Source organism: Lepus europaeus, unplaced genomic scaffold (genome assembly GCF_033115175.1).
Source record: "Lepus europaeus isolate LE1 unplaced genomic scaffold, mLepTim1.pri SCAFFOLD_164, whole genome shotgun sequence".
NCBI classification, from domain to species: Eukaryota; Metazoa; Chordata; class Mammalia; order Lagomorpha; family Leporidae; genus Lepus; species Lepus europaeus.
In genome coordinates, this window is record NW_026909066.1 from 166,159 (window position 1) to 175,932 (window position 9,774).

Consider the following 9,774-nt stretch of genomic DNA (forward strand, 5'->3'; position numbering starts at 1 on the left):
GAAATGGACCTACCCTGGAGTCGAAGGATGCCCAGGTCAGAGCCACAGATCTTCTTGGCTCTAAGCTGAAAAGCCCTTCACTCAGCCCAACTTCCAAAGTGACCACTGCAGCTGAGGGAATGGTCAAGTAGGGTCAGCAACATTGCAGGCAGGACTGTAAATTTTTTGTTAGAGATGCCACCTGCCTTGACCTGGCCAGCGCTCCTAACAGGCCAGCCAAGTAATGAAAGTCAACAGAGTGCCTTCCCCTAGGAGGTTCACACCTCCCTTAGGATATACCCCATGTGAAGAGATAGATAGGTCTGGGCCTCTTAACTTACAAGGCCTAAAGCCCACCAGATTATTATCAAGCCCCTTCTATCAGGTTCTATTTGCCTCTCAATCAGAAAAATTACTTGTAGCTTAGACAGCACCTTTCTTAGCTCCTCTAATAATGACTCTGTCCTTTGTTCTAGGCCCTGTCTAGTGCACTTGGGCCTCATTTCTTTGTAATCATAACCTCTACTCTACCACCAATGGCTCTACTCCCAACCTGGGTGTACTGATGGTCCTCTTCCCCACTTAATGCTGTATAATTGTTCAAACCTGGTAAATGCCACTCTTAGGATCATTGGTTACTATCCTCACTTTGTCTTTTATGATCTTCTCTAAATATGATCAGAGTCGGCAAACTTGGAAGGCTTCCATAGCCTTGGCAACTCATGAGGAAAGCCTAGGATGGTTACTGGGGCCATAAACTAGAGTTTCAATATGTTGGGTCAACAAAAGGAGCCACTGTGCACTTGCTCCTCATGTGGGATCTCTGTCCTTAATGTGCTGTACATTGTGATTTAATGCTATAACTAGTACTCAAACAGTATGTTTCGCTTTGTGTTTCTATGTGGGTGCAAACTGTTGAAATCTTTATACTAAATTGATCTTCTGTATATAAAGAGAATTGAAAATGAATCTTGATGTAAATGGAAGGGGAGAGGGAGTGGAAGAGGGGAGGGTTGCGGGTGGAAGGGAAGTTATGGGAGGGGGAAGCCATAGTAATCCATAAGGTGTACACTGGAAATTTTTATTCATTAAATAAAAGTTAAAAAAAAAGAAATATCCGGTTTTGTTTTGGCTACTCAACTCGAAATATTGTGAAATCCTCTGTATTTGAGTATTCTGAATATTGTCAATGGACTTTATTGTTTTGAATGTTTTTATCAGGGAACATTTCATTTTCTACCGTTGAAACACTAATTGTTTCATCATGGGGACACCAGCATACACATTCGTATTTTCCAGGAAGCTAGAAGAACTGCGGCAAACAAACATGATATTTCTGTTTGTATCGATGACATTTTATGCACTTGCCTAATGAAAAGACATTGCTTTTCTCCAAAACCATTTGTACTGTGATTGTCTCGGCCATTGGATACGAATTGCACACCAATTTGTCCGGATAAGACTGGATGAAACCAGAAATATCCGGTTGTGTTTTGGCTAACTCAATCCGAAATATTGTCAAAGCCTCTGTGTTTGTGTTTTCTGCATATTATCGATGGACTTTATTGTTTTGAATTTTTTTTATCAGGGAATTTTTAATTTTGTACCGTTGCAACACTAATTAGTTCATCATGGGAACACCAGCTCCAAACATTCATCTTTTCTAGGGAGAAAGCAAAGGAACTGTGGCAAACAAACATGATATTTCTGTTTCTATCGGTGACATTCTATGCACTTGCCTAATGAAAAGACTTTGCTTTTCTCCAAAACCATTTTTTCTGTGATTTTCTCAGTCCATTGCATACGAATTCCACACCAGTTTGTTCGGATATGACTTGATGAAACCGGAAAAATCCGGTTGTGTTTTGGCTAACTCAGTCCGAAATATTGTGAAAGCCTCTGTGTTTGTGTATTCCCGATATTATCCACAGACTTTATTGTTTTGAATGTTTTTTATCAGGGAACATTAATTTTGTGCTGTGAAACACTAATTGTTTCCACATGGAGCCACCAGCTCTACACATTCCTATTTTCTAGGGAGAAAGCTAGAGGAACTGTGGCAAACAAACATGATATTTCTGTTTGTAGAGATGACATTTTATGCGCTTGCCTAACGAAAAGACTTTTCTTTTCTCCAAAATCATTTGTACTGTGATTTTCTCGGTCCATTGCATAAAAATTCCAAACCAACTTGTCTGGATATGACTGGATGAAACCAGAAATATCCGGTTCTGTTTTGGCTAACTCAATCCCAAATATTGTTACAGCCTCTGTGTTTGTGTTTTCTGGAAATTATTGATGGACTTTATTGTTTTGAATGTTTTTTATCGGGGAACATTTTATTTTGAGCTTGGATACAGTAATTCGTTCCACATGGAGACACCAGCTCTATATATGCGTATTTTCTAGGGAGAAAGCTAGAGGAACTGCGGCAAAAAAACATGACACTTCTGTTTGTATCGATGACATTGTATGCACTAGCATAACGAAAAGACTTTGCTTTTCTCCAAAACCATTTTTACTGTGATTTTCTCGATCCATTGCATACGAATTCCACACCAGTTTGTCTGAATATGACGGGATGAAAGCGGAAATATCCGGTTTTGTTTTGGCTAACTCAATCCCAGATATTGCTATGGCCACTGTGTTTTGGTTTTTCGGATATTATCAATGGACTTTATTGTTTTCAATGTCTTTTATCGGGAAACATTTAATTTTGAACTTAGATACTCTGATTGGTTCCACATGGAGACACCGCCTCTACATATTTGTATTTCCTAGGGAGAAAGCTAGAGGAACTGCGGCAAACAAACATGATATTTCTGTTTGTATAGATGACATTTTATGCACTTGCCTAACCAAAAGACTTTGCTTTTCTCCAAAAGCATTATTATTGTGATTTTCTCGGTCCATTGCATACGAATTCCACAGCAGTTTGTCCGGATATGACTGGATGAAACAAGAAATATCCGGTTGTGTTTTGGCTAATTCAATCTGAAATATTGTGAAAGCCTCTGAGTTTGTGTTTTCTGGATATTATCGATGGACTTTATTGTTTTGAATGTTTTTATCAGGGAACATTTAATTTTGTTCTTGGAAACAATAATTGGTCCCTCATCGAGCCACCAGTTCTACACATTCGTATTTTTTAAGGAAAAATCTGGAGGAACCGTGACAAACATGATATTTCTGTTTTTATAGACGACATCTACAGGAACTGCGGCAAACAAACATGATGTTTCTATTTGTATTGATGAGATTTTATGCACTTGCTTAATGAAAAGACTTTGCTTTTCTCCAAAACAATTTTTACTGTGATTTTCTCAGTCCATTGCACAGGAATTCCACACCAGTTTGTCTGGGTATGACTGGATGAAACCAGAAATATCCGGTTTTGTTTTGGCTAACTCAATCTCAGATATTGCTACAGCCTCTGTGTTTGTGTATTCCTAATATTATAAATGGACTTTATTGTTTTAAAATTTTTTATCAGGGAACTTATAATTTGTGCTTGGAAACACTAATTGTTTCCATATGGCGACACCAGCTCTACACACTCGTATTTTCTAGGGAGAAAGCGAGAGGAACTGTGGGAAACAAACATGATATTTCTGTTTCTATAGATGACATTTTATGCACTGGATGTAACCGGAAATATCCAGTTTTGTTTTAGCTAATTCAATGCCAGATAATGCTACCGACTCTGTGTTTGTGTATTCCTGATATTATCCATGGACTTCATTGTTTTGCATGTTTTTTTTCAGGCAACATTTTATGTAGTGGTTGGAATCACGAATTGTCTCCACATGGAGACAACAGCTCTAAACATTTGTATTTTCTAGGGAGAAAGCTAGAGGAACTGTGACAAACAAAAATGGTATTTCTGTTTGTGTAGATAATATTTTATACACTTGCCTAACAATAAGACTTTGCTTTTCTCCAAAACCTTTTTTACTGTGATTTTCTCGGTACACTGCATACGAATTCCACACCAGTTTGTCCAGATATGACTGGATGAAACCAGAAATATCCGGTTGAGTAGTGGCTATCTCAATCTGAAATATTGTGAAAGCCTCTGTGTTTGTGTTTTCTGGATATTATCGATGGTCTTTATTATTTTGAATGTTTTTATCAGGAAACATTTAATTTTGTACCGTTTAAACAGTAATAGGTTCATTTGGGGCACCAACTCTGCATATTCGTATTTTCTTGGGAGAGATCTAGAGGAATTGCGTCAAACAAACATGATATTTCTGTTTCTATAGATGACATTTTATGCACTTTCCTAACAAGAAGACTTTGTTTTTCTCCAAAACCATTTTTACTGTGATTTTTTCGGTCCATTGCATAAGAATTCCACACCAGTTTGTCCGGATATGACTGGATGAAACCAGAAATATCCGGTTGTGTTTTGGCTAATCAATCTCCGTTATTTCTAGAGCCTCTGTGTTTGTGTTTTCCGACTATTATCAACGGACTTTATTGTTTTGAATGTTTTTTATCAGGGATCATTTAATTTTGTGCTTGGAAACACTAATTAGTTCCACATGTAGACACCAGCTCTGCATATTTGTATTTTCTAGGGAGAAAGCTAGAGGAACTGTGGCAAACAAACATAATATTTATTTATCTATCAATGACAATTTAAGTACTTTTCTAACACAAAGACTTTGCTTTTCTCCAAAACCATTTTTACTCTGATTTTCTCGGTACACTGCATACGAATTGCCCACGAGTTTTTCCGGATATGACTGGATGAAACCGGAAATATCTGGTTGTGTTTTGGTTAACTCAATCCCAGATATTGCTACAGCCTCTGTGTTTGTGTTTTCCGGATATTATCAACGGACTTTACAATTTTGAATGTTTTTTATCAGGAAAATTTTATTTTGAGCTTGGATACAGTAATTGGTTCCACATGGAGACACCACCTCTTCAGGTTTGTGTTTTCTAGGGAGAAAGCTAGAGGAACTGCGACAAACATGATATTACTCTTTCTATCAATGACATTTTATGCACTTGCCTAACGAAAAGTCTTTGCTTTTCTTCAAAACCATTTTTACTGTGATTTTCTCGGTCCATTGCATACGAATTCCACACTAATTTGTCCGGTATGACCGGATGAAACCAGAAATATCCGGTTGTTCTTTGGTTAACTCAATGCAAAATATTGTAAATGCCTCTGTGTTTGTGTTTTCTGGATATAATCGAAGGACTTTATTGTTTTGAATGTTTTTATCAGGAAACATTTAATTTTGTACCGTAGAATCACTAATAGGTTCATCCTGCGGACACCAGCTCTACACATTCGTATTTTCTAGGGAGAAAGCTTGAGGAACTGCGGCAAACAAACATGATATTTCTGTTTGCATCGATGACATTTTATGCACTTTCCTTAAGAGGACTTAGGATTTCTCCAAAACCATTTTTATTCTGATTTTCTCGGTCCTTTGAATACGAATTCCACACCACTTTGTGCGGATATGACTGGATGAAACAAGTAATATCTGGTTGTGTTTTGGCTAACTCAATCCGAAATATTGCTACAGCCTCTGTGTTTGTGTATTCCTGATATTATGCATGGACTATATATTTTTCAATGTTTTTTTCAGGGAAAATTTATTTTGTTCTTGGAAACACTAATTGGTTCCACAGGGACACACCAGCTCTACACATCAGTATATTGTAAGGAGAAAGCTAGAGGAACTGGGACAAACAAACATGTTATTTCTGTTTGTATAGATGACATTTTATGCATTTGCCTAACGAAAAGACTTTGCTTTTCTCCAAAACAATGTTTACTCTGATTTTCTCGGTCCATTGCATTCGAATTTCATAGCACTTTGTCCGGATATGGCTGGATGAAACCAGAAATATCTGGTTGTGTTTTGGCTAACTCAATCCCAGATATTGCTACATCCTCGGTGTTTGTGTTTTCCTGACATTATCAATGGACTTTATTGTTTTGAATGTTTTTTATCAGGAAACATTGCATTTTGTGCTTGGATACAGTAATTGGTTACACATGGAGACAACAGCTCTACATATTCGTATTTTCTAGGGAGAAATCTAGAGGAACTGTGGCAAACAAACATGATATTTCTGTTTGTATAGATGACATTTTATGCACTTGCATCACGAAAAGACTTTGCTTTTCTCCAAAACCATTTTTACTGTGATGTTCTCGGTCCATTGCATACGAATTCCACACCACTTTGTCCGGATATGACTGGATGAAACCAGAAATATCCGGTCGTGTTTTTGCTAACTCAAACCGAAATATTGTGAAAGCCTCTGTGTTTGTGTTTTCTGGATATTATCGATGGACTTTATTGTTTTGAATGTTTTTATCAGGGAACATTTAATTTTGTACCGTTGAAACACTAAATGTTTCATCATGTGGACACCAGCTCTACAGATTCGTATTTTGTAGGGAGAAACCTGGAGGAACTGCGGCAAACAAACATGATATTTCTGTTTGTAGAGATGACATTTTATGCACTTGCCTAAGGAAAAGATTTTGCTGTTCTCCAAAACCATTTTTATTCTGATTTTCTCGGTCCATTGCAAAGGAATTCCACACCAGTTTGTCCGGGTATGAATGGATGAAACCGGAAATATCCGGTTCTGTTTTGGCTAACTCAATCGAAAATATTTTGAAAGCCTCTTTGTTTGTGTTTTCTGGATATTATCGATGGACTTTATTGTTTTGAATATTTTTATCAGGGAACATTTATTTTTTTGTTTTGTTATGTTTTAACTTTTATTTAATGAATATAAATTTCCAGTGTACAGCTTATGGATTACAATGGGTTTCGCCTCCCATAACTTCCCTCCCACCAGCAACCCTCTCCTCTCCCGCTCCCTCTCCCCTTCCATTCACATCAAGATCCTTTTTCAATTCTCTTTATATACAGAAGATCATTTTAGTATAAAGATTTCAACAGTTTGCACCCACATGGAAACACAAAGTGAAACATACTGTTTGAGTACTAGTTATAGCATTAAATCACAATGTACAGCACATTAAGGTCAGAGATCCCACATGAGGAGCAAGTGCACAGTGGCTCCTTTTGTTGACCCAACAAATTGACACTCTAGTTTATGGCACCAGTAACCATCCTAGGCTGTCGTCATGAGTTGCCAAGGCTATGGAAGCCTTCCAAGTTTACCGACTCTGATCATATTTAGACAAGGTCATAAAAGATAGAGTGAGGATAGTAACCAATGATCCTAAGAGTGGCATTTACCAGGTTTGAACTTTTATACAGCATTAAGTGGGGAAGAGGACCATCAGTACACACAGGTTGGGAGTAGAGCCATTGGTGGTAGAGTAGAGGTTCTGATTACAAAGGAATGAGGCCCAAGTGCACTAGACATGGCCTAGAACAAGGACAGAGTCATTATTAGAGGAGCTAAGAAAGGTGCTGTCTAAGCTACAAGTAATTTTTCTGATTGAGAGGCAAATAGAACCTGATAGAAGGGGCTTGGTAATAATCTGGTGGGCTTTAGGCATGGTAAATTCAGAGGTCCAGAACTATCTCTCTCTTCCCATGGGGTATATCCTAAGGGAGGTGTGAACCTCCTAGGAGAAGGCACTCTGTTGACTTTCATTACTTGGCTGGCCTGGGAGGAGCGCTGGCCAGGTAAAGGCAGGGGGCATCTCTAACAAGAACTTTACAGTTCTGCCTGCAATGTTGCTGACCCTACTTGGCCATCCCCTCAGCTGCAGTGGTCACTTTGGAAGTTGGGCTGAGTGAAGGGCTTTTCAGCTTAGAGCCATTAAGATCTGTGGCTCTGACCTGGGCATCCTTTACTCCAGGGCAGGTCCATTTCCAGTGATCCAACTCTTGGCAGAGCTCCCAGGGCTCTTCACAAGCTGACTTCTGCTGAAGCCCAGGCTTACCACATTGAAAGCCACTGCAGTGGACTGGCCTGTTGGGTCTCCTTGAGGGCTGATCACTCTACAGATCAGCCATTAATAGGCCTGCCACCCATTGCTTCTGATGCCTAGCTTTCTTTTCCTCCTGGTTTGTGTTAAAGCAGACCAGAGGATGCAAGTCAAGGGAGTGCCCAATCCCATCTCTAAACTTTGGTGGCCTGAACTACAAGTCTATAGTCACAGGCATGTTCTGAAGTAGTTTTTCTAAGGTAGACAATGCCCATGAGGAAAATTATACTCTCACTTTAAAATTTCTTTCCCTTTGGTCTGAAAGGGAGTTTTTTTCTACTTACTGTATACTTCACTGATGGCAAAGTGAATCTACTATGAGATTATTATTTAAGTTCTTATTTTGGCTATGCTATTACAGAAAAATGTTAGCCATCTCTTTTATAAGGTCTAAAGATTAAATTGTGCATCCTACAGATTCCTTTATAATAGAATTAGTTTCCTACCTTGAAGAGAATAGAGAAGTGAAAGAACAAGTTGGGCTTAGAATAGAGAAATGAGGGAGCAAGTCCTAGATCACTTGCTGACAATAGCAATATTACATGAATACTTAGCAAACCGTTTCAACCATTAGATAACAACTTAAGAAAACATTTACCAGAGGGTCCAATGCCTTCTAGAAATTTTAAGAATCATGTATTTGAAAACACCTCTTAAATATCTTACATGGTGCAGTTTGTTTAGCTTGTAAACTTAAGCACAACCATCTTAAATGTTTTTAGTTTCTTTCTTCCAACACGTTTAAAACATATGATACACAGATTCAGGTCACACCAATTAAAATATATCTTTGATTGATTTTAGCAGCTTAAATTTATGGACAATGTTATCTATAAGCCATTTAAAATAAAACTCTTAATAAAATTTCCCCATGTGGACATACAATATGTACACACATATAACATAGCATAATAGACCAATATAGCAATTTTAATAATAGCTTTTAAAATCTTTAACTCTTTTTGTAGATTGCCAGTTGATTTGAATTGCTTTTTGTTTTTAGTAACCTCAGTTTACCATACTTTCTCTCAGTTGGTACTGTTAATACATTATTGGCTTCATCTGTTTACAGAGCCATTCCAAGGTATTGAATACAATAGAAGTGGCTGGAAAAAGTCCATATGAACCTATAGGAGGACAGCTAAACACAGAACCAACAACGCTTTAGTTTTATGAGCAGCAAATCATATATAACTGTGGATGACAAAAGACTTTAAGTTGCCATGTTTAAAATTATAAACTCATCAACCAACAAGAGGCACTTGCTTACTTCACAGTATTTTTGAAAGCACCTGTAGGATTTTACAAGTATTTAACCCTTTAAGCCTCTGGGGCTTTCTCATTAAGATAACTATCATGTCTAGTAACACAAGATCATTAGACGTTTTAATTCTCAAACATTTGTATTAATAGCATTTTCCATTATAGAAACTTAAAGTCTGGTACCACATCACTTCCTGACAGTCCTTCTAATATAATCCAAATAGCCTGCTTAGTTGGTGTCTCTATAAGATGAGAGACATAGGTCCTTCGATTTTTTCAGTTGGGCCCAAACTGGAAAAACCAAAGTCCAGGATTTACTGGAAATTTTAGAGACCAGATTGTTTGAAACTTTGATTTTTTGAATGCCTGTCAAGAATGTCAAGAAGGCTCAAAATCCAAAATATCTGGTTGGAATAAGATTCCTTAAAATCATGACATAACATAGACCAAATTTGATCATTGTTACAAGGTGACTATTCAAATCTTTGAAAATAAGCACATATTTAAATAACCCATAGCTCTTAATAAAAATTCAGCTGTTTTTGAACAATTGGAATTGAACAGACATCAAGAGCACATAA